This window comes from Python bivittatus, unplaced genomic scaffold (genome assembly GCF_059951505.1).
Source record: "Python bivittatus isolate LINGU-HERP-01145 unplaced genomic scaffold, Pbiv_v1 ctg000340_np1212, whole genome shotgun sequence".
NCBI lineage: Eukaryota > Metazoa > Chordata > Lepidosauria > Squamata > Pythonidae > Python > Python bivittatus.
In genome coordinates, this window is record NW_028277056.1 from 28,876,012 (window position 1) to 28,902,600 (window position 26,589).

Sequence of the window (26,589 nt, forward strand, 5' to 3'; positions counted from 1 at the left end):
TGCTACAAGGAGTTGGGAAAAAAAGAAAATATTAATCCGTCACTTGGACTCTTTGTCTGGCAACTTTTCATGCCTGTGTTTCTCAGCATTTACATTATGTTCTGAAGACCTGATTGTCCAGCCAAGCATAAAAGAAACTCTCCAGTGAATGCATGATAAAAGAAAATACTTCCATAAAAGCAACCTCTGGGAATAGAGAGAGGCGGGGCACTGGGAAACAGTTTATAAATTAGACTTCCACAGGTTTGCACAGGAGGATTTCATTTTTTCAAAACTTCACCCTTTCTGTTCTTTTTCCTAGTGAGATGATATAAATGATTCACATGTGTTATTTTGAAAGAATCTGCTGTATAGGGTTGATAGCTGCTATGTATTTTCCTCTTCATGAAGAAAAGCAGCTGGAAGAGGGAGCACTGAGCAGAAAAACTCCCAGAGAGAAGCTTACGCAACTCTTTTCACTCCGCCTCTCTTGTTTGCAACCCCTGGAACTGTGTGTTTGTGCATGTGTGTGGGTGTATGCATGCACATGCAGACGAACATAGGTATAAAGAGTTTTTAACAATTGAAGATAGCCAGAAAAAGGGAAAAATGAAATAATTTCATTAAAACAGATATATTCAACCATTAATTAATTACACCTCTGATATTAAATGCTAAATTCATATATTGCATTTATAGCTTTAGAATAAACAGAAAAATCCATATGACTTTTACTTAGTAACAAAATAGACAGCTTCACATTTTAATGTCTTTTTAAAAAATAGAATAGCATTTTTTAAAATAGAACTCTATAATCCTCAAAAATTGGAATAATTCAGAGGTCAGTACTAGAATATATATTTGTTTGAAAAAATCATGGGTCAGAACCTCAGTATCTCCAGTTAAATAGAAAACAAAGCTGGGAAGGTTTCACCCTGGCTACTTGAAGGCCTACTGCACATTAAAATGGAATGCTTGAGAATGCATTGGTGAGATGTTGAAATTCCTTACGTTCTTAAAAATATTTTTTCCATAGAAAATGTTCATGACATCACATATTACTGGTAACTGTTTTCAATAAGGAAAAAAAGGATGTAAATTATATAAATAAAAAATAAAACATGATTATGATAAAAACCAGTCATTTTTAAAATATAATATTTATACATTATAAATATAATGTATAATGTATATAGCAAAAACTCCCTAGAATTACAACTATTTCCTGCAGTGAAAGAGTTGCAAGGTACCTAAAAGGTTATCTATTCTAATATATTGCTAGACCAGTCCAGAGAGAGAGTCATTGAGGCTCTTGTAGAAGAAAAAAAAAAATAGTATGTTCTGAAGAACTTTTGAAATTCATATTGGGAATTCCTAACTTTTAAAATTCTCTTTTCTCTCTCCATGACTTCAAAAATAGATAATCTATAATCGCCATATAGATTGGTTGTGTTTAAGAAACAATTGCATAATCATCTCTCATGGGTGCAGTGGCTATATTCTGCATTTTGAGTCCTAGATTCAGAGGGAACTAGATGATCTCACACCCAAGAACTTTTCCAGTTCTGCATCTAATTCTATGTAACTGTGTGGCCAATGAGCCTTAATTTCTAAAGGCTTGTCTGTAATTGTCATTGCAGGTTTTATTCGTTATTCTTTTCTTTCCTAGTAAGTTGAATTAGCCAGCTGAAGCCCAGTCTTTTCTTTACCAGCAAAGACTTGATTTGCAATGCCATGGCATCATTACTAAATAAAATTCCCATCTGTTTCACAACCTATTTTCCTATAAATATACAGCTAAGCCTTTTCTTAGGGTCTTCATTGCAGAGTCTATAAACTCTCTAGATTCACTGTTAGAGCTATAGCAGAATGCCTTTCCCCAGTTCACATCTCCATTTTCAGGGGCAAATCAGGGGAAAGCATTTTGCCAATTTTTAGGAGGGGGTCAAAGAGAATTAATTTGTTCTGGTGGGAAGGAAAGCTGCACTTTCTTAATTATATGTGGCAGCTGTTGGTTGGCTAGCTGCCATCAGGCTTACTGTAATAGCACTTTATGTAGAGCATCTATACTCAACTCACAGTATTATGATGCTGTATATGGGAGTCAGGCACTCTATCTCAACTCCATTGCAACATCATCACCATTCTCATCATGATCAGCTACATGTTGTTGTCTATCATCATTACATGTTATACAACTATAAAATTTCTTTGACATTATAATCAGATTGATATCTAGGTAACTAGTTTGTGGTTTTATCCCATAACAGTCAGAATTTGGGGGAGGGGAACATAAGCCTTCCTCAGTTGTTAAAATTATACCACCAAAAATATGGTGGGAAGGAAAGACATTTTATTCTATACCTGGTTTGATTAATCATTCTGATTAAACTGTAATAAAACCATCCTCTCTAACTTTTATCCAAAGGAAAGAGTCTTTATTGTTTAAACAGTTGCCTTTCCTATGGTATTCTGTACTTATATGTATAAGTTGTAGCCTACTTGCATGTTTTGTCACCTTGGGTAGGTATATGTAGTTAGAAACATTTTGCTCTTTCTGTTTGCAGTTCTGTGGTCGTGTGTGATTAAATAGCTGTTTCTGCCATTGTTTTTGAAAGCAACCCCTTCTATTCTTTATCATAAACTGCTTCTGAAACTCCTCTGAGTTTTCATCAGGTTCAGAAGATTCTCAAATGCTTTAATAACTAGTGCTATCAAATGGAGTAATAAAGGCATCTAATACAACACCCCCATAGGCATATTATTTAGTTTTATTTTCCTCCCTGCATGTTCTAGGATTTACTATTATGTGTGCTAAGTTCCTGAGCTAGCGTGGGGTTATGCTGCTGGCAAAATAATGTCAGTGCAGATTACAGGGGAATTACATTGCTGAGGCCTTGAGGCATTGGATTTCATAGTGTACGTCAGGGTACATGTCTCTGAGTTCACTAAAACATGGGTATCGTGCACACCCTGCATCATTAGAAGTGTTATGCAGAAAACAAGAAGGCTTAATCACATATTCAAAGAAACAGTCTTACAATAAATTTTGCCTTAGCAAACTACCGTGCGTAGAGCAATTTCTCCTGGCTGTGCATATTACATGGTAAAGAAAAGATCCCCGCTGTATATCAGAAGGTTGTAATTTCATTTAGGTGTTCTATTGATGTGGTAAACTGTGAGCATACAGCTCGTGTGGTTATTTTAAATAGGAGTTTTAAGCAAAAAATCTTGCCTGGCAAGAATTTCCCTTTTTCTCCAGGTTGCCAAAAGTTTTCTTTTTCTTTTTTATTTTTTTTAATAAATAACCTTTAAAAGAAAATTGTGTGATTTCTAAACCATGGCAGGTATTCATATAAGTTGGCAAAACCCAAAGTGGACAAAGGAAGGTAAATGTTTTTCATTATAACTTCCCTCTCTCTGTCTTTGTCTTTTCAGTTATAGGTACTGCTGTCTTTTCGTTAAATAAGTAGTATAAGCAGCTGCTAGCCATTGTTTAGGCAAAAAAAGAGAGAAGGAAACTGGAAAGGATGGCACCAAAATGGGGAAGGACTTAATGACAACCTACTGTATCTTGTACAGAGATGAACTACTTGTGACTGGTTATAACTTGGTTCAAATGTACTGTACTGCTTCTGAACTATCTCACCATAGATTGGGTTAAGTCTTGATTCATAATTATCTGGGCCCATTATTTTAATGGATTGTTTTAAATCTCTCTCTAAATGATATCCTTTTTTAATATCCCAGCAGAATATCCACCTACTGGCAAAGATCATGAGTCAGAAACCTTCCCTCATGTAACTCAGTACACGTAGTCCTTACTTAATGACCGTAACTGGGACTGGCAACTCCATCATTATGCAAAACATAATGTGATCACACCGGACTTAAGATGTCAGTTCTGCTGCAATCACCCGCACTCGTTAATTGCAACATCACGTGACCGTGACTTGCGACTTACTGCCAGCTTCTCCATTGACTTTGCTTGTCAGAAGCCAGTTGTGAAGCTTGCAAATGGTGATCATGTGACTGCAGGACACTGCAACTATCGTAAATTTGTGCCAGTTGCAAAGTGCCCAAATTGCAAACATGTGACCATGAGGATGCTGTGATGGTCATAAGTTTGAGGACCAGTCATACAGCTATTTTCTCAGTGCCATCATAAGTTTGAACAGTCACTAAACAAGGCAGTTGTTAACTGAGGGCTACCTTTTCTCTCATAGTATTTTCTGTATAATAAAAAAGCAGTTTTTCTATGATAGCAACATGACTATTATACTTTTGCAGCCAGGAAGGTTGTCTATTTCTATGGGAAACGTTTCTCATCATGCCCCTAGTATATCATGCCCCTATCATGCACCTTTAAAATTTAATTTGTGTCTGAAACCAAAGCAAATATATCATTTTCCACCACTTTCCTTCCTTCCCTTACTTGGTCTTGTTTATGGAATTCCCAATATTTGGTGTTTGTGTATACATTGTTTACAACTACTCTTTCATTCACTTTCTCCATTCATTCACTCACTCACACAAACACATGTCATCAGAATGGCTTTTGAATGCTGATTCAGCAGAATGCTGACATTGTCACAGCTACTTACCTGAATGAAACATTGCATACATTTATTGCTGTGTTACCATGAGGCTGTTGGGTCCATGGCTGTTCATTTACATATTTTAACACTGACTGTCTTTCACCACCACTTTTCAGCCTCTCAAAAGGTTTTTCTTTTTTCTCCCCCAATCCTCCATACGTATGTGTAGATAAATGCAGAGTATAGTTAGTAAGTTATTTTATTTCATTATTGTGGATGGGGTGATGAGAAGATTTTTTTGCTAATTCAGAACTGTAGATGGAAAATTCTACTGACATTCTTTGTAAGGTGTACATCAGTGTTTGATCTAGCACTTCTCATTACAAAGAATCCCAGAGTATTTAAAAGTTTAGAAAATGAATGGACTAGTATTTGGAAGGCAACTACATCTCTTTCAGAGGAAATGCAGAAGAGCTGCATGATAGCAATATGCCTTTGGCAACACTTGTGGTTGTTAACTTGTAAGTGGTCTCTGCTGTTACTCTTGTTGAGTCTTTCCGTGACCTGGAAACGAATGTAAAGTTTGAAGAGTATTTTGTTCAGCTAGTGACAAACAATAACTAAATCTTTAAAAAAGAAGGATATTTTTATCAAAACAATTTCAATTACAGTAATGCCTTTAAGATCAGTCTACTTAATCTTCTAGTGGCTAGAATGCTGTCTTACTTTAGGGTGGGATGAACAAGTGGCATAGTTAGTTTTTATATTTTTCAGATTTTTTCTCTTAATATCAGGCATACAGACATCCTCGAGGTTTTAGGCAATGAGAAAGGGCAGATAAAGTCAAGGACAAATGATTGCCTTTCATTCCCTTGCCTTTGTCCTGGAAAAACTACTACTTTGACAAAAGCACAAATTAATTATTCAGTAAACTTGTAGTTTCCACAAACTATATTTGTGTCTTGAGGACAAAACTGTTTTTTTTTCCCTGTTTTATGAAAAGCAGATATGCTCTGATACACTCTTAGCTGCTTACTGTGCCACTAGTGAAATCAGTAGTTTGAGTTCCTTAGCTATAGAGCTATGTCACTTGCCTGTTATCTTTTCAACAGTAATATGTGTCTTGTACCATGTGGAAAAATGAATAAAATATCTAAATGTTAAAAGACAGTTTATAAACACCAGATGCACATGCATACCATGCAAAAGAAAACTTTTAGCTGAAAATGTCATAATTGGAGTTCTTTACTTCCACAACTAAAAGTTAAAAAACTGTGCAAAACCTTGTACATTGATTTTTGGTTAGAGCATGGTTGTCAGACTGTTTCTTATGGATTCTAATAGAATTGTAAATAGTATAAACCTTTTTTTTTTTTTTTTTTTGAGGATGACCACCATAAGTTGACTGGTTCTGATACACTTGCTATGTGACTGAAACAAAAAGCATCGTCTAGCTTCAACTGAATCTCTTTCAATTGAGATATCACATGGGAAAATATAAGAGTGAATGTTGGGCTTTTATGCATATGAACAGAGAAAAAAAATGTTTTTCTATGACTACATTTTCAGGCTGCACTAATAAGAAATATGACCACAGTCTAGATGTCTGTCCTAATTGTTGTACCAAGTGCAAGCAGAGAAACTGATTATAAGATTATATTCAATTTTAAGATCTGATGTACTTTTTCAAGCTTACCTAGCAATCAAAGCTACATAAACACATTTCCGTATTTTTTTGCACTGATGTTTTGTGTTCCAGGGTAGGGCTGAACTGTGTGTGCAGAAGTAGTTGACTTTATGGCTATAATCGAAATTATGGCTCTAATAATAAAGTGTGAGTAAGGGTTGTAATGGATTTTTGCAGAGATAGATCATCTTCCCATTTTGGAGAAAAATGGCAGTTGGTCTTGGACATTATAGGACAGGATTGTTTCATAAACAATCAAGGAACAGATGATTTCTTGGGTTTTATAAAAATATACAATGTGATAAAGCAATTATGATTTAAAGCAATTTTTAGTCTATATTAGGGAAAGAGAAAAGGAGATAATAAGGCAGCAAAGCAAGCAAGATATATCTTTCTTATTCATCCACTAAAGCAGTCTCAGGCATATATTGTGAAATGATAAATTTTAATAATTTGTATCAGATAAATAATTTGATAAATGTTAATTTATTTGTAATATTTAGGTCTCCCTTTTTGTTCTGGAGTTCAAGGTGATGTACACAGTGCTACAATCAACCTTTGAGACCTATAACATCCCATAGCCTTTTCCTTTATCTAAATCTCACAAACACATTCTCACTTTAGCTTGTCAAAAGTTTAGTCTTCCAGTCATTTGACCATGTAATGCAATACATGCTAGTGGAAAGCTTCATTATGTCTTCTATTTGCCTTATATTATCTATGGAATATTCTTTGTTTTAACTCAAGTTTCAGTAAAAATTAAATGGTGTAGTTCTTGTAAATATTTTTTAAAAGTTCCATCTTTGCAAATAATTCAGTCTTGGAGGTTTGTGATGAACAGGTAGAATTTTGCAGACCTGATTTAAAGACTTGGAAAAATGTATTTTAAGATGCTAGAGAAAGCATGACAGGCAAAAGAATTAGCAGGTCACAAATTTAGATGTGGTTTTCAGACTCACAGAAAAAGCATAAGAGCTAGGGGGGAAATGGTATGAATAGTTGAATAAATAGTGTACTGTCAGCCCTTTCAGGTAGATCAGACCAGGAAACCAATGCCATGTGAGTCAGTACTACTTTTATTGTACAGTTACAGTAACAGAATCTTTGTCTGAATTTGAGTTTTCCCCCCTCCCTCTCTTTATCTTTGTGTGAACTAAGGGGGAGCTTGTCTGAGACATTTACTCACATTATTTTCTTGGTCCAGGCTCAGGCCTTTTTTATCTGATTGTTACCTTGACAGTGGCTACTCCTCCTGTCTTCAAGGCCATTCCCTCTTTCCTCTACACGTACACAGAAAAACACTATAATACAAGACTGTTTATGGATGAATGTATAAGGAATGCTTGTGATGGTGGCAGAGATGTACTGTTGGGAACATGAAAATACATGTACTTTTGTATCCTAATTATGCCATTTGTTGGCTGAGTACCAAATGATTTGCAACGAGTGTTAGATGCCATGGCTGTACTTCCTGAATGGTTAGTGCCCCACTATTGTCAAACCCCTTGAATTACAGCTGAAAGTCCTGACTTCGCTCCCATCTGGGTGTGTTTCCTTCCAACTTCAATGTGGTGGTGTACAGAGGCCAAAACAGTTATCCTTGTTCCAATATTTCTGGTCCTGACTGTAGATTGTGTAATGTAAGAAGTATGGATCTGACAATTAATTAATCAAAGACTAAGGTTTTACAGAGAAAATGTATTGAACATTTGTAAGTTAAATATGCATGATAAAAAAGAGTAAGTAGATGAATTTGTGTAGCATTTATTTATTTTAGTTTGGGCACCACCCAACACCAAACCAGCTCTGAGTGGCTCACAATATAATAAGCAATAAAAACACAATGCAAAACAAAACAAAATGGAACCTGGTCACTCTGTACAAAAATATAGACAAAAACATATCCAACAAGGGACTATATCTACCTTAACCCAAAGCCTGAGAGAACAACCAGGTCTTCAGGGGTGGAAGCCACATAGATTTCAGGTGGGATCTCATTCCAGAGGGTAGGCACTGTAACAGAAAAGACATGGTTCCTGGGTCCTGATAGATGGCACTGTTTAATCAAAGGAATCTGCAGAGTGCCAACTCTGCTAGCACATACCGCCAGGGCAGAAACTATGGGAGATAGGTAGTCACTCAGATAATCTGACCTGACCTTATGTCATGTATAACTTTACAGGTGATGATCAGCATCTTGAATCATACCTGGAAGCATAGTGACTACTAGCGCAGCTCATGAAGCAGAGGTGTCATGTGAGTTTACCAATATGCCCATAATTGCTCACACCACTGCATTCTGGATTGTGGAGAGTAAACAGGATGACCTTGGTGGAGAGAGGGAAGATCCATTGCCAAAACAAGTCCAAACAATGGAGAAAGATAACAGAAACCTCTCAGATAGTCCTAGAAAGCAGACAGTGGCAAACCACTTCCAGAATCTTGCCAATAAAATGGCATGGACTTGTTCAGGCAGTCACCAGGAGTCAGCATTGATTTGAAGGCATAAAGACAAAATTCATATAAAAGAGGGAGGAGGGGAAGCATAATAACACTTTCAAGACTATATTACTATAGCCAATCTAAATAAAAATAGTTTTTACTCTTCTGTGGAGTTTATTTTTCTTGCTTCGTAGGGCTGATGTAAACTATTTGAAGCTTCCAAGTAGTTTTCAAGATCGGCCCCATGGTGAACACATTCAGTAGTCCAGCTCTGAGGTAACTAGAGATGAATGACTGTCTGGAGAATCTCCAATCAAGGATCATAGTAGAATATTTACTAAAAATGGGAAATGGAAAATTTTTAAGATAAGAAAATGCTGCTAAAAAGGTAATGTGGTCTGTTATAGTTTCAGCTGAGAAACTGAGCATCCTAGACCAAACTAAATCCAAAAATGCTAGGGAATTCTTGGAAGCCTGGCATTCAGACAAATCAGCCAACAGTAGACACATAGAGAGAAACCACATTTACACATAATTCAAAAGAGACAATAAAAAAGCTAAGAAGGAAACAGAAAGACCAGAACACATCCTCTCTAGCAGCCGATACCCAGATAAGCAGGGATTAACATCAGACAAACAATCAAGCAGAAAACAATACCCTAATCAAGGAACAACCAAAGAGAAAACCACACCCCCACCAACACTGGCAGGGTGGGCTACTGTATGTAAACAGGGAACAAACCTCACACTCACTAGCACTGATGATGTTACCTAGTCAGGTAATGAAACATCTGCAAGCAAACAACCAAGTTCTGAGAACACCAAGGCCTCCACAGTTCAACCCTGAGCTGCATATATTCTCTTCTATTGGAACGAAAGAATCATAGAACAGTAGAATTGTGTGGCTGGAAGGTAGCACAAGAATCATCTAGCTGAACTCTTTGCAATGTGTAGGAGACTCTATTAAACCATCCTTGCAAATAACTGTCCAGCTTCTTAAACACATACACAGATGGAGAACATAAAGCCTTCGTAAATGTATTGTTCTGTTGTATAGATCTTATTCAGAAAGCTTTTCTTTATTTCCTGACTCAGTGGGAGAATTTGCATAGGCCTGAAAGTGAGCAGGAGGTCACTGCAAGCACCAGAAAAATGAGACTTTGCCTCATCAGCTCAAGTTTGTGGCCTGGAGTCTGACTCATTGGGAGAATTTGCATCAGCCTGGAGAATTTGCATAGGCCTGGAGCTCACCTGGGAAGTGAGCACAAGGTTATTGTGATCAGCAGAGAAGAGAATATAGACGAGTGTACTGTACAAAGGAAGGAGCTGGTTTGATCTGCACAGTCTTCAAGAGGCACATAGACACAGACAAGGAGACAAGAACTGTGGTGACCTGCTAAGTACGTGCCATGTTTATATTCCTGCCTGATGAGGACTAACTACACCTGCACCACATGCAAGCTCATTGGACTGTTGGAGGAGAAAGTGGAGGCCTAGCTGGCCACACTGTGATTTAATCAAGGAAGATGAAGAGTTTCTGGGCAAGGCAGAAGGAAGTCTCAAAAAATAACACAGGAAAGAATACATTACTGCAGAGAGAACAGGAACCTCAGAGGAGGAAGTCTGGCAGCATATAATACAGAGGACCAAGAGAACCAGGAGATGGTTCCTGCCAGTGGAGCTGCCCAATCAATTTCAGGCACTCCACATAGAGGAAGACTCACAGACATCTAGAGAAGAGATTTCACCCAGTGTTCCAGTAACAGGAAGGAGAGACAATCAGACTGCTACACAGGCAAGTAATCCAAAGTTTCTTCCAAAGAGGAAAAGGCCTGTGGTGGTATAGGTGATTTATTGCTCAGAGGAACAGCGTTGGCAATCTGCAGACCAGACATAAGAGCAAGGGAAGTATGCTGTCTCCCAGACATGAAGATCCAAGATGTGAACAGAGACTGCCCCAACTAATCAAACCTACCAACCATTATCCCTTTCTTCTGTTTCATGCTGGAACAAGTGATACTACCAGAAAAAGCCTGGGAAGAATATCAAGAGATTATTAGGAGTTGAGCAGGAAGGCAAAAGGGTTTGGAATGCAGGATCTTTTCATCCATACTTCCAACTGATGGTCATAGCCCAAGGGAGGAACACAGTATTCTGGAGATGAACCATGGCTCAACGGATGGTGTCATTCGAAAAACTGAATTCCTCAGTGACCATGTAATCCTAGAATTCACTATATTGCAAGCAGGGAGAACTGAAGGTAGACAAATTAGTGTTCTAGATTTCAAGAGAGCTGAGTTCAACAAGCTTAAGAGAAAAAGTAAGAAGGATTCCATGAATGAAGTTCAGGAAAGTTCCTGAAGATCAGGGAAGTTGGAAAATTCTGAAAAAATGTGATGATTAAGTTCCGAACACAAAAATATCAAAGACAAAATAAACAGGGAGACTGGCATGGTTGCACCAAGATCTCTGTGACAAACTGAGAAATAAAAAGGATAAGTTTAAAAAAATGGAGAGAAGGGATATAACAAGAATATTAAGGAATAGCCCAAATCTGCAAGGATGGGGTCAGGAAAGCTAAGGCTCAGCATGAGCTGAGGCTTGCTATAAGTACCAAAAATACCCCAAAAAAAGGATCCTTGGGTATGTGCAGAACAAGAGGAAAGGCAAATAAACAGTTGGCCTACTGGTTGGGGAAGACAGCAAGATGATGACAAGCTACAGAAAAAAAGACTGAACTGTTTAATTCCTACCTTGCATCTGTATTTTCATAAAAGGAATAAGGGTCCAACTTGTCAGAAAGCTGCACTGTGGAGAGCAGAAGAGAAATGCAGAGCAAAATAGGGAAGTAATTGATGAGAGAACACCTACTTGCTTTGAATGAATCCAAGTTTCCTGGACTGGAAGGGTTATATCCCAGGGTATTAAAGGACCTGGTAGATGCCATCACAGAGCCACTGACTCAAATCTTTGAGAATTCCTGAAGCACAAGAAAGTGCCAGAAAACTGGAGGAGAGACAGTGTTTTTCCTATATTTTAAAAAGGGGGGAAAGTGGAGCCAGAAATTACAGACAAGTCATCTGCAGGTCAATACCTGGGAAAAGATAATCAAACAGTAGGGTTGCAAGCACTTAGAAACTAACAGGGTAATTACCAGAAGCCAGTATGGATTTGTTAAAAACAGATTGTGTCAAACAGATCTTACTGCTTTCTTTGTCGGTGTAACTAGATTAGTGAACCAAGGGAACTGTCAGTCCTGCTAGGTAGCCCCGACCAGAAAATCAACTCCACAGGAAGGCCAAAACTACTTTTATTGAGATTGGCTATAATAACAGAATCTTGCAAGTCTGATTGCACTGTTCCTCTTCCACTTTCTTATGCTCCAGTGAATTAGGGAGGCATCTCCCTGAGCTGCTTCCAACTGTTATCTCATTGCTCTGTATTTAAAAAAAAAAGTTTCATCCCTTTTTGCCTAGGCAATGGTTCTTGCACAATTCTGTCAAGGTCATCTTCCTTACTCTCTACAGGAATGCTGTGGATGTAGTATATTTACACTTTAGTAAGGCATTTGATAAAGTAGAACATATCATTCTTCTTGATAAACTGGAACAAAGTGGGATGGATGGTCCCACTATCAGATGTATTCACAGTTACTTAGCTTGGTCCTTAATGGGTATCTGAGGATTCCTTCCTGGGCCCAATACTCTTCATTGTCTTCATAAATAGATGAGGGAATAGCAGGGATGCTCATAAAATTTGCAGATGACATAAAGCTGGAGGTAGTGCTAATACCCCAAAAGTCAGGCTCAAGATTCAAAAGGATCTTGATAGATTTCAACACTGGGACCTAACCAACAAAATCTTCAGTAGTGAGAAATGTAAGGTTCTGCCCGTAGGCAAGAAAAAGTAGCTACAAAGTACAAATAGGCAGTACCTGGCTTAGAAGTAGTATTTGTAAGGGGAATCTGGATATCTTGTAGACTACAGATTAAGCATGAGCCAACAATGTGCTGCAGCTTCCAAAAGGGCCATTGCAGTGTTGGGCTGCATTTACAGAGGTATAGTGTCACAATCACAGGAACTGATAGTACCACTCTGTGCTGCACTAATCAGACCACACCTGGGATACTGTGTCTAATTCTGATTGCCACAATGTAAAGAGGATGGTGAGGAGCTGGAAAAAGTGCAGAGAAGAACAAGAAGTATTGATAAATATAATTTAGCTTAGAGGTTAAATCCTGCAAAGAACAGTTAGCCTAAAGAAAAGAAGATTAGGGGAAGACATGATAGCAATCTTCCAATACATGAATGGATATCACAGGGCAGAGGGTGGGGACTTATTCTCCATAGCAACTGAGAGTAGAAGAATCCAAAGTTGAAATGAGGAAGTTCCTGATAGTTATTAAGCAGTAGAACAGCCTGCCTCCTGACCCTACTGGTGCCCTATTACTGAAAGTTTTCAAGAAAAGACTGGACAGCAATTTGGCATGAGGATTCCTGTACTGGGCAGGGGGTTGGATCAGATGACCTTCAAGATCCCTTCCAATCCTACAATTCTATGATTATATCATATTTAAGCAAACTTTAGCTAGCTTATGTTCCTATGCCATCTTCCTCCCCTCATCTCAGTCCAGCCAGCTGCAACTTACATTCATTATTTCTGGTCCCAGTTTGGGTGGCAATGGAAAACAGTTCCTGGCCATCTCTTTGTCACCCTTTGTACCTGAACACTGATATCATGTCTCCCCTCACTCTTCTTTTCTCCAGACAGAACATCCCAAGTTCCTTCAGCCCATCATCACAGGGTATGTTTTGAAGTCTCTGTATCAGCTTCATTGCCCTCATCTACATCATTTCTAATTTGTCAATATCCTTCTGCAAATGTGGTGCCCAAAATAGATATACTTGTAGATACTCCTTGTGCAAAAGGAGTATGTGTGTAGATAGACAGACAGACAGAAACATACACATACACACACATACTGTTTCTTACTGGTTACCCTTTTCTGCTGTCTGCCAAGAAAATCTAGACCTGTTCATAGTTCAATAGTCTGTCTATAAACTAATGCTGAGGATTGTCTCCTTTTGTAACTAAACTTTTGCAAGTAAGCAAAAACTTTCCCACCCCCCAGCTTTCCTTCACATTCTCTTTTAGATGAAGATACCCCCATCCCAGCTCTAATACCATAAGTGGATTGGCTGTGGGGGGGTGAACTCTTAAAAGTGCAGAGCTTGCAGAGATAGATCCACAGATTGAAGGCTTCAAACTGAAGACTTCAAGTGGCAGCAGAGCCAACTAACAGCTTGCTGAGATGATTATGTTTAAAAAGAAAAGAAAATCAGGATTGATCACTACCCACTGGAATTGTGTATCATCTCTTTTTTTCAATTTAATGGGGTGGGAGGGAGATGGCTATGATGATTGATAAAAGGGAATTAATTGAAAGGATATTTTGATTTTGAACCAGATCCATCTGTGAGAGAATTGGGACAAATTAATTGAAAAGAAATTCAATGAACAGATTTGGTGTGATCTAGGGTGGGATGTAAATTACTTGAATAATTTGTTTTATTTGAGGAACATTAATTGGATTGCCCTCTTTAAAATTTTAATAATTCTAGTAATTAATTTGCATATATGTGTATAAATTACCATATGCAAACTTAATGCAAAACACTTGCTTAAATCTCTTCAGTATAGTAGTTAACAAGGCACCTTTTGGTATGGTTTTAACTCAGATTCTCCCAGTAGTAGCCTTACTTTACAGATGGAACTCTGGGGCTTCAAATTAATAGTTTGTCAAAGCCATATGTTGGGTTAGTGTTTACACACACTTATCCTGTGAAAAATTCTAATATCACGCTCTTTGGACTGTAGTGCAGTATTTCAGAAAAACCTTCTATGTATTTTGTTTAAAAGCTCTGGCTAAAAAGAAAGCTATATGGGATGGTGCCTTTTTTTTTTTTTTTTTTAACACTGAGAATGTTTGTCTTTCATGTGTTTTTTTTACAGTTTAACCTAAAACATTAACTTTGTCAGCCTGGCTGACATGAAGGTTCCATTAATCCTATATCCTCTTTTCCTCAGTGGCTTGTCAAAAGCTTTTGGGAAGATCATAAGCAGGATATAAAGCAACAGCACCCCCTTATTGTTTGTTTCCTTGCATTGAGCATTCAGACATTCACTGTCTTTCAAGTAATTCCTTCTACCATTCTCTCTCTCTTCTACCATTCATAATTTTGTTTTGCCCCTTTTTAAAGCCATCCAATCTAGTGGCACTCATCTTCTAAGCAGGCATTCTGCAAGATCTGGTATAGGCTTAGATTTTATATATTTAAATAAAACAGAGGCAAATATGCTTTTTAAATAATGCAGTGAATGTGTTCATAAAATTCTGAACCATAAACAGTTTTCTCTTTTTGCAGTGTGTGGGCAAGTTGCATTGACAACTGCAAGACTTCAAAAATGAACAGATAAAAGCATCACAGCCAAAAAACAAAGAGGTCATGGTGACATTAAAATCCACAACTTTGCTTTTTTCAGATTGAATTTCATATTTAGTTTGTAATAACATGTCTTCTTAATTCATTTTTTGAAAAAACAGAATCCCTCCTGAAAACAAATTAGTAATAAAAAATGTCTAAACAAGACAACAAAGGAAGGCTTGCAGAACTAAAGAATGTACACACATGTACTATAGTAAGCATCCTTGAAAATATAAAGGATACTGGATATGTAAGAGAGTGAGAGATGCATTTTTATATAAAAAGGAAAGAATCAAGAATGGTAATAATTAATAATATTAGTACAGTAATCCCAGACTTCAACAACTGAGAAACCAGACTTGAATTCTGTTCCTAAATATCAGTTTTAATAGAAGTAACACTTGTAGCAGAGACAGACAGTTCTTTAAAACTATAGAAAAGATCGTATTTTCCTTTTTTCTCTCCTCTTTAGCAGTGGGCAGCCCTTGAAACTTTTGATCATCCCGACTTTGTACATTGCATGACTGAACTCCGCTATGCCAAACATCCTCTGAGGAAGTTGACATTTGTGCAGTTTCTCAAAAAAGAGGGAAGAATGAATCCCAACTGTTTCCTTTTGCCCTTTTGATTGAGAGAGCAGTAAGTCAGCAGGAGAGGTGCGGCTTTTAACAAGGAGGGGTGTGTAGAAGCTGATTTCAATCCTTCTACAGGCAAAACAGAAAAGAAAAGGGAAAAGACTGATGTGAAGCAACACTAATCAGAGCTGATTATAGGGAATGAATGGACTCATTGATGAGGGCAGACAAAACAAAGAGATTAGGCAATAAGGAAAATCTTGACTAGGGTGATGGAAGTTGTTTTTATGACCCAGGAGCTCCCTTTGAAATGTCATTTGTTTATTCGGTAGCTCTTCCTTTATTTCTTTTATGTTGCTTCATGCACCAATAATTGGAAATATTCTAAGTTGCAGCGTTTCCTACTTCTGCTTTAACAGAGCACTGTCTGACCTCACTGTGCTAAGAGACATCAAAGCTCTACTAGTGGAAGCTTTTTACAAATAAGATGCTGGGAGTAGGCAAGTAAATACTCATAGGATCTTAGCATTGTTGTAAAATGGTTTTAAGAATGAATAGAGGTAAAACTTAGTTAACTATAAACCAACATAGCTTATAGTGGAGAGGTGGGATAAATAATGTGACTTTCTGTTGGTACTTTAATCTGAAAGCCCTGTCCTCAAATACTTCACATTTTTAGGCAAAAATCAGTGATATACAGGGATATATAAAGCATTTATGATGGCAAAGATCATTGCAGACAGTCTCTGCAACAGATTATTCTGTTGAATAGCATGACGTATCACATCTGTCTGTAAGACAGCACCAGACTGGGTTGGTGCACCAGGAAAGATCTGGCTTACAGCCACACTCACTTTGATGGCAGCATTTTTGAAAATGCATTTCAGCTCAGAAAAAGTAAAGGAGAAAAAGCAGCAAAGGTAAGGTGGTGTTACCAAAAAGAAAGAAATCTCTCCCCCCTGTACCATTTGCAAAAAAAAATATTGAACTTATATTGTGCATGAAAAATTAGAAATATCTACTGTGATATAAATAAGGTAGGGAAAAGGGTGATTAAGTAACCCATATGTCTGTTTAGGTTTTGTCTGGCTGATTGGCAACTTCAAGGCCCCATCTCTCATTTTTTAAAAGTCTATTTTCAAATCAGGCCTGGACTGGACACAGGCTTTTTTTTTTTTTTTTTTAAGTCTTTAGTAGACGGCTGTTCTGGTTTAGTAGGATACCATAAGCAAAAGTAGCTACATTTACACCAAATATATAAAGTTTTGATGGTTGCCTGTGTGTTGAGCTGCCACCTAAATGGCAGTATCTAGCCAATCTTGGCTGAGGTCAAGGTTAGCATAGGTTAGTATTTGGGCTAGAGACCACTAGGAAACCCTGTAGACTCCTCTCCTCTCCTCTCCTCTCCTCTCCTCTCCTCTCCTCTCCTCTCCTCTCCATAGGGTCTCTCAGTTTCTAGCCTGGTGCCTTAACCACTACATCAAACTGGCTCTCTAGGCTAAACTAGGAAAAGTTTTTTTTTTCTTCAATGCACTAGACAAGGACAGTGGCAAAGCATTTCCATATTATTGCCAAGAAATCTACATGGACATATGTATGCATGCGGTTTACCAAGAGTTGAGTTCAAAGTATATATTTTACTTATTGACCAAATATTTCACTTGTGACTGTACTTCTTTAAAACCCTTAATTTTAAAATCAGTCCGTGGGCTGTTGTAGACATTGCTTGAGCTTCTGTGGCATCACACATATTTGTAAGCCTTCTAACTGCATTCGGAGTTGGCGGGCTTATTTTTATTTTATTATTTATTTTATTAATCAAACAATCCCATCTTAACTAATGTTAAACAAAGTGATTGACTGATTATGTGCCATGAAGTCATTTTCAACTCCTAGCAGCCACATAGATAGCCCTTCTCCATGATGATCTATCCCTAACCTGTTCTTTCAAGTCTCCCAATGTTGCACTTATCGCCACTGTAACTGAGTCCATCCAATTTGCTGCTGGTCCTTTCCCAGCATTAGAGCCTTTTTCAGAGAGGTGGGTCTTTGCATAATGTCTCCCAAGTAGGATAATTTGAGCCTGGTTATTTGTGCCTTGAGTGAGAACTCTGGGTTGATTGATCCATCAGTTTGTTTTCTTGGCTGTCCACAGTATTCTCTGGAGTCTTCACCAACACCAAAGTTCAAAGGAGTTAATACTCTTCCTATCCTGCTTCTTTAAAGTGCAACTTTCATTTCCATAGAGTGTCACAGGGAATACCATGGCTTGCAGATTCTGATTTTTGTATGTATAGAACCATCACAACATTTGAATATCTTTTCCAAGGCCTTCATGGCTGCTCTACCAAGTGCTAATCCATGGTTAAACAAATACAAACCAATTAAAAAAGAAAACAGCCAAGGCCTCCTTAAAAATTTCTTTCCTCCTTAAAATATTTAGGAAGAACTAAAGCAACTATGATGAGGTAATATCTTAAGGGGAAAGTTAATATCTGACTTAGGAACAAGAGAAATTGATCCTGAAAGAAAGGGAAAGGAGGGAAAGCATTGATGAAGTTCTCTTGGATAATTAGTAGGTGGTAGAGTTGGTCAAGGAATGCAAAACAGGTATGAGAGTATAGGTTAGAACAATGTTTCTCAGACTTGGCAACTTTAAGATGTGTGGACTTCAATCCCCAGAATTCCCCAGCCAGCATGCTTTTAAAGTTGCCAAGATTGAGAAACACTGAGTTAGATGACAAAAGGCTGAAATTCATATTTTGTGCTGTAAGAGCCAGATTTGACATGCACGTGTCTAAATTAGAAGCAATTTATTAAGGGAACAAGTTCTCCTGCTTGCATAAGCTGATACTGTGTGTGCGTGTGTATGCACTTTGTCAACCCCTAATGAAAGAAAAATAGTTTCTTAATACTATTGTAAAATAGGATTTATAAAACATAGAGGGTGACATTCAGCGTAGTACAAATGGATTTCCACTAATGCAACAGAACTTCCTTTTGTTCTCCTCTCCTTCCCTCCCTCCCTGCCATATGTAGCCAAAATCTTCCCTGGACAGTCTTGCGGTATTCCACTGTATATTTTTGAAGTGCCCATGGGATCAATGTGAGAGAAAGAATGCCATTCAGTCTTCAGTGGGATTTGTTTAGTGATAAAATAGACCACCACACCTTTCCAATCAAATGAGCAAGAATGTGTTTGAACAAACATCCATATACCTGCTTTGAGTTTACAAACCTGGAATAAAGTTTTAGTTGACTATTATTTTTGGACTTGAGGAAGAACATGCCTTTCCATCAGTTCTTACAGTCCTTTCTACTTTCACAGTTCTTTTTCAACCTTCACTAACTTTTATTTAAAATCTCATCAGTACTTAATCTGAGTTTCAGAAATTTGTAATAATTAATTCTGAGAAATTTGCACTGGGTTGTGAAAAGAAAATGTGCTGCCATATTAGTAAATTCTAAGCCGTTGTTCAAAGTGGCACTAAGAATCCTAAATAAAACCTTGTGGATTTTTAGTGGCCATAACTTCTAAGAAAGGGTACCTGCTGTAAAAGCAGCGATACCGTACTTAAAGCCTAAGACCATAGAAAGAGAATTGCTTTGCCCTAGTTAAATAAACTCAGTAAAATGTTACAAACCTCTCATATTAGTTTCTGATGTTGATAGAGAAAAAAGAATTTTTCCAGGCAATAAGAAAATAAGATTTCTATCAAATGTTACTCATGATACCATTTTGTCTTTAAAATTAACTTCAGTGGTAGTCACCAAATCATGTAATGCCTAAGGGCCCACTGAAGTAAGTTGATGCGGCTATTATTTTTCCATAGGGAACAGACTCATCTTGTCTTGGCTGCACTTATTATGGTTTCACACTTGATGTAAACATTTGCAGTGTATAGACAGAGAAAACATCTATTCCATTTGTGCAGTTATATAATTGCTGGGTATAAACTGTTCACAGCTGGCAGCATGTCTAACTGAACTCATATCCTCCCCCAGTGTCTAAGATGCAGTTACTTTTAGTGCCATTGTACACCCGGGTCAGTTGAAATTGCCCTTCACAGATGGTTAGCTTTCAAGATCGCTCTTTTATTTTATTTCGAGAAATAATTCTGAGTTTTCCCAGACTCTGTTCCAATCCTGAGTTAGCTTGGAGGAAATTTATCATTTTTGGTATCAAGCCATTTTTTTTTCTGTGGGGTTTGAGTATAAAGTAGTGAATGAGATGTATAACTACAAGCAGTCAAACTAAGACATTCTTTTCCTGCACACAGAAACCACTCCCGTATTTCTTTTTTGAAAAATACATGTAACAGTCACCAGCAGAAGCATTTTGCTAGGTGCACAAATGATGTTCACACACTGGGAGTCTGTGGGAAATTGCCACCGCCTAACATATGTATTCATAGCAGTATATTTATTCATGCAGAATGGGCATACACAATTCTTTCTCCTTCCCCTTTTGGACTTCATAACAACACTTCAAGGTTAGCCATGCTGAAACATAGCAGTTGTCTAATCTTACACTCTAACCTTTATATTAAGTACTCAGATGTGTATATTGTTCCTATATGGGCATTTCAGTGGTCTGTTACTCAGATTATTGTTCAAGTATGTCCCTGCTTTCTTTCAGGAATGACAGAATTCTTGGCCGTAGTCTTGCCATTGTTAGTTTGGGATTACATATTCAGAATTGTGTTTTTGACATAAAGAAACCATAATTATAGTATTTCCCTGAGAGCAATAGTTCATAAGCTATAAAAAAAATCGAACTGAAACTTCTGTCAGTTTATCTGTTTTGCCCTTTTCTTTAAGGGAAGGATCCTGCAATGGTTTGTAGGTTACTCTTACTATTTTTCATTTTAAAGATACTTAAGGTTTTTAGACACTCAGAATTGTGTGCTATTGAACAGGGTGTTATAACTTCACTCAGCATCTGCACTTAAAAAATCTAGCTATCAAAAACAAACAAAGCCATTTCTTCCCAGCGCCTTAAAATTGTGCTGATTTAAGAAGGTTTTGAACAGTTCTCCATCATCAGTCAGCCTATACTTTTTTTTCCAAATCAGAAAGCCAAATGCTGCAAGTATGTTCATGCTGCCAAATCTTTCCATGCACAGAAACAAATTTATTTATTTATTTACATTACATCTATTCTACTTTTTTCCAACAAAAGTCACCCTCGTCCTGCCAAAGTAGTACACATCAATTAAAAAAACAAGATTCAGCTAAAAAGATTTCAAACTGGGATGGCAACATGCACAAAGAGAGGGGAGTACATGAAACAGCAAGGGAAGGGATAGAGTCAGTTTGAAAATGCCAGAGCAAAGTTTATATCCAGCTGGAACCAAGCTGAACTTCCCCTGCTGATGGTCTTGCTTGAATAGAAGTACTACAGTTTCCTTAACAGCTGTTGTTTCCTCTGAATGATCTCTGATTCCTTTTTGCTTTGCAGTCCAGTGAAGCTGAGTATTCTTTCAGGGAGAATGGTCCCTTGTACTGTACCAAGATATTATTCCTGGGACTGATGACAGTGACCAGACTATACTCTCTCGAATCATTTAATTGTATGTAGGTATGTATGTATATGTGTATTTATTTGATTTGTACACTGTTGCAATCAGTCAGAGTTTTGGCAATTCATTACAAAGAAAATATAATACAGTTAAAACATCCGCAGTAAAACCTGAGTAAATAAAATATATCAACAAGCATTTAGTTACATCATCTCAGTTCCATAAGCTCTTCAAAACCATTCTGTTTCAGTAGTTTCCAGAAACCTAATAATATGGGGCAGGTATGATCTTGAATAGAAGACTATTCCAAAGTACAGGCATTATCACTGAAAAGCAGTGCATGCAAACCTCAACTCCCTTATTTCAGAGAAATAGGAAACCAACTACAATTTATCTAAGGATTCTTATTTGAAGAAGCAACAAGAGTCAAAGAAGCTGTGAGTCCAGGAAGACCCCCAGATTGTGCACCAACCTTGAAAGAGGAACTGCTAACTTATCTAAGGTCAAAGTACCTCCATCTTGGCTCCACCACAGGTCATCAACAATCATGACCAAGGCTATCTCAATACTAAATCCCAACACCATAGCTTGGATCCAACCATGGGTAACAGTCCTGGCCGCTTTTATAATCCAGCAGGAGTCCACTTCCTTGGGAGTCACCAGCTTAAACTAATCCCAGATCACACCTCAGGCCATTACCCAGCCGCCTCAGCCTGTTCTTCCCAGTCAGAGTCCAAGTCGGGGTAAATCTGAGCGACTTTATCCATCAGATAGCCTGAATAATCCTTACAGAAGGCTAACAGATGTTCCAAAGGGCCTTTCCTACCAGTAAGAACCAGTTCACCTAAAACTATAAAAGTATAACTTAGATAACCAATACAGAACCTAGAACATTGGTATGATTTGCTCATGGCTATAAGCAGCAACCAATAGCCAGGCTTCTGCATTCTGGACCAGCTGCAGCTTTCATGTTGTCTTCAGAGGTAGCCCACATAGAGCAGACTGCAGTAATCCAGCTGAGTGGAGATGAGGTATAAGTCACAACTGCAAATTTCTCATACTCCTGATAGGGCTGCACTGGTGTACTAGTCAAAACTGGACAAAAGACCTCCTAGCCACGGCCTCCACTTGTCCATTTGTCAGTAGCTGCAAGTCCGGGAGGCCACCAAGCCACTTACCTGTTCTTTCAGGGACAGTGCTATCCCATGAAGAAACAGTTCCACAGCTGACAAAGAGCCTCAATGAATAAACAGCAGCTTCAGCTTGCTTGGATTAAATTTCAGCCAGTTTCTTCCTATTGAAATCCTAACAGCCTCCAGATATTTGGACAAGACATCAACAGCATCTCTTGCATAGCCTAGATAGCAGTTGGATATTATCAGCATCCTAATACTGGATTACTGTCCCAGCAGAAGTATGTAAATAATAAAGGGAAGGGGAAGAGAACCAAATTCTGAGGCACCCAACAAGGGAGTAACCACCAGGCCAGTCTCTGATCCTCCAGAACAACCAGCTGGAACCACCTACTAAGGAAGGAGCAGAACCACAGCAAAACAGTTCCTCCAATCCCCAATCTTCTCAGGCAGGCCAGAAGGATACCATGATCAATGGTATCAAAGGCAACTAAGAGATATATTTTGATCAGAGGGACAACTACCCTCACCTAGGTCCCAACAAAGGTCATCCACAAGACTAAACAGTGCTATCTCTGTCCCATATCCTAACTGAAAGAGATCCAGATAATCTGCTTCTTCTAGGGTGCTCTGTAGCTGCCCCCTGACCATTGTCCTGCTGACCTTCCCTAAAAAGGTTAGAGACTGCAATAGTTGTCAAGAATAACTAGACTCAGGAAAGGCTCTTAAGGAGCAGGCACACCACAGCCATTAAAGTCTGCAGTGTTATCCTCCCTAATGCAAGATGTTGACGTTCTCCTGGATGCAGGTCATCTATGTTAGGGTGACATCCCTGATCTCACTTAATCAGGTTTTGATAATACATGTGTAGAGGAATTTAGCTCTGGTCAGGAAAGGAGATGGGAGAGGTGAAACGATTGCTTAACCCTAGGAAAGTAGAAAGAGTAAGAAAAAAACTCTGAACAGCCTCTCTGTTGATCTTGTTCTTAAAAAGCTGCAATGAAGATATTTACCAGATACTCAAAATTGTGTTATATACTTTATAACAACAAAGTAGCATTCTTGAAATTCCTGCAGTGTCTGTTTCTTGATCTGGCCTACCTCCAGGTGCCAACAACATGCCATTTCTGGCCACTCATCCATCACAAAGTCATGGATGAATAAAGTCTTATTACAAAATTGTAATTTACCATCAACAACTTGAAACAAAGGTGACATCAGCAAATCAGCCACTAGGACCAAGGCCACCAGGATGAAACTGAAGATTGATACTAAATTGTTGGGATCCCATACCTTCAATGATAACCCCAGTGCCTATACCATATTTCCCTCAAACCATAACAACCAGGATACACTTGCCACCCCAAAATGTAGTTCATGTTTCCAGCAGAATACTTATACGTGCTGTCCCTATAATTCTTCCCTCCAACTATACCGAGTGGCCAGCAGTTTTGCCAAACCATTTATACAAGCCCATTAGCCACTTTTTCACCATTCACTGTGAGAAATTGTGGTAAAGCAGGGAATGTAAAATTTGGTTTATCTGAGAAGAGGCAACCCAGTCTAGAAGTGATAGATGTGAGGGTGGAGAGGATGCAGAGATAAATTTGACAAAGGCATGCAAGAACAGTTAGCAGAACTATGAGGAGATAATAAAAGAGAATGTATAAAACACCATAATCCTTGGAAATGGCAGAGATGAAAAAAAGACTCAAAATAACCCCACATTGGTTCTGCATGTTATAAGAAAGGACATAGGGAAACTGGTAGGTTTTCAAGTTTCTGATATTACACTCTACAGCAATAGTTTCAATAGTCCTTGCCGTGTTTGTTTTCTGACCTGGCCTGTTTTGAAGGACTGACAGAAAAGGAAGCATTTCAAAGACACTTCACTTTAAACTCATTATGACTGTGATTGGGATTTTATTGTTACAGTTTTCAAGATTCTGTATTTAACCCAGACTAGGATTAATATTACCTTCCTGAAATCAGTGTCATTCTTGCTTTCCTGATTTTGCCAATTTAGTGGGACTCGACACCCACTTTCCTACATCACCCAATTTCCCTAAAATCTAACAATATTAGGTCCCTGTGGTAAAGAACACCCATACACTAGTGCCCTTAACAACTGTCCCACCCATCTCTCACCTGGGGTGGTTAATCCAACCTAATCTTTCAGCAGACCCCACTAGACATCCAACTCGTTTGATGCAGCACTTAAGACAGTTCACACTTGGGTCTCCTATGTTGCCAGGGCTCCTCTGCCTGATATACAGTGGTTCAGGCAGGGCCATGACACTTCAGGCCTCCAACATCACCAACCACCCTATGCTGGGGATTGTTACCCAGCAATAGGATGCCAAGCTTTTTGAATTTTTCCAGGTGTGCTCCTGCAGCTGCAACTATGCTAACTGATTATAGCTCAGCAGGCCAACTCATGTAGCTCATGCCGTCATCTCTGGAACAATTTAACCACTAATGCCATCATAACAAGACGCTCACTGCCGGAGACCAGGATTTGCTATATTACACTGATGGCTGAGGTGAGCAATCCACTGCCAGTCAGCTCTTAAATCTTTGTGTCTCAAAACCATCACTCTCCCCCACAAAGTCCATTCCTCATCCTGTTTCATCCAGTCTAAAATATGTTCTTTTTAGCTCCAACAAACACACTCTAAAATTCCTCCGACTCTCCACATTAATTGCTTTCCTGTTCTTCTTACCCTAACAGCATGTTCAAGCACAAACCTACCTAACTGTCCTTATCAGAAGTAGCACGCTGTTCAGACACCATCTTTCAAACATAATGCTCGAGTATTATGTGCAAAAAGGATCTTGCACATAATGTTCCAGTTTTATCATTTTTTAAAAAAAAACTATGGGTCAAATTTTGGAAGAGTCAAGGCTACTTGTATATAGATAATGAAACTTAATTGTTTTTATTTTTTTCCCTTTTTCTTTCTTTTCTTTTATAAAACACATACACATGCAGGCACATAGTTTCATGAAAATTCATTAATCCATGACATTTAAAGATTCTGTCTGATAGGTGTCTGGAGCAGAGGCCGGCTGCGTACATCAATAGCTTCTTAGTCTGGCACTCTGTCAATATGTGTGGGCCTCAGTAACAGCCCTTAAATGCAGTGCCTGTAACTGTCATGCTCTTAGCATGTCAGTAAGTGTCGGAATGAGCAGATATTAGCACGTCAGGCCCTTTTGTGACTGACAATACTTTCAGAAACAAAACACTTAGAAGAAGATAGCTTTACCTCTTTGCCTTTGGTTTGTTTTCTGTTTTTTCAACTGTTCTTTATCTGATGGGGTTCAAGTGTTTCAATGAAATAACTATCTTGCAAATAATCTGTTACCAAACAGGATAGTAACAGGAGTGTTAGGCACCCATGTATTTTACTTAGCTAAACCGTGGGTAAACCTTTATTTCAACAGAGAAATGGGTTACTATTAAAATTGGCCTGGCATCTTAGTATTGGATTATGCAGCATGGAGAAAGTCATATTGAAAACATATGCAAATATTTGCTTTGTACCTCACGGAGAGAAAGAGGTTGCAAAGAATGGATAATGGTGAGGAAACAATTACTATTACTTTGCTTAAAATCCCTCTTTCTTGAGATGAGGGGATTTTAATACACAGTTGCCCAGATTTCCTACATAGCTGGAATAGTCAGTGACTGTGCTAGCTGGAGGTTATAGCAGTATACAGTCCAAAATATCTGAAGGGTAACTTGCTGCAGAAGCCAGCATTAGCCCCTTAGCAGCGTAATGACTACTTCATAACAAGACAAGATTAGAACAAATGCTTTTCCAGCCCAGGATCCTGTTACTCATGATAGTCAACCAGATGCCGATAGGAGACTCCTAAGCAGAACACAACTGCATAAGCCCTCTTCTGTTTGTGTTCCCAGGCAACTGTCACTGATAATGGGAGTTGCAGTACAGAACTAACCTAACTGTCCTAACTGGCAGTCCTCAGTATGGTTTATGAAAGCAAATTCCACAATTTAACTCTGTGTTGTAAGTAGGTGAGAGTATTATGAGAGAGGGAGGAAAAATCCTACTTGTCCATTTTCATAGGTTGCATATTTAGATTTCTCAGTCTGAATCTAGGAAAAAATAGAATTTTAGCACATAAGCTTTGGAAATATAGGTTCTGCAAGAAGAGTAAATATTCAGTCTACTGGATAAAGCCTTATCCTGAGAAGGAAGG

General features: G+C 38.3%; 1 protein-coding gene across 4 annotated transcripts in view; it reads left to right on the top strand.

Annotated features, from left to right (window-relative positions):
- The window catches only part of ZBTB20 (zinc finger and BTB domain containing 20), a 527,488-nt gene that overhangs the window by 280,583 nt on the left and 220,316 nt on the right, over window positions 1–26,589 (top strand). The window contains exon 1 of one of the 4 annotated variants that reach the window (XM_088140755.1): window positions 21,174–21,288. The exons of the other annotated variants lie outside the window; for them this stretch is intronic. The gene's annotated coding sequence lies outside the window, so the exon portion shown is untranslated. Of the gene's footprint in view, window positions 1–21,173; window positions 21,289–26,589 lie in introns of those variants that run through there. 4 annotated transcript variants of the gene reach the window in all.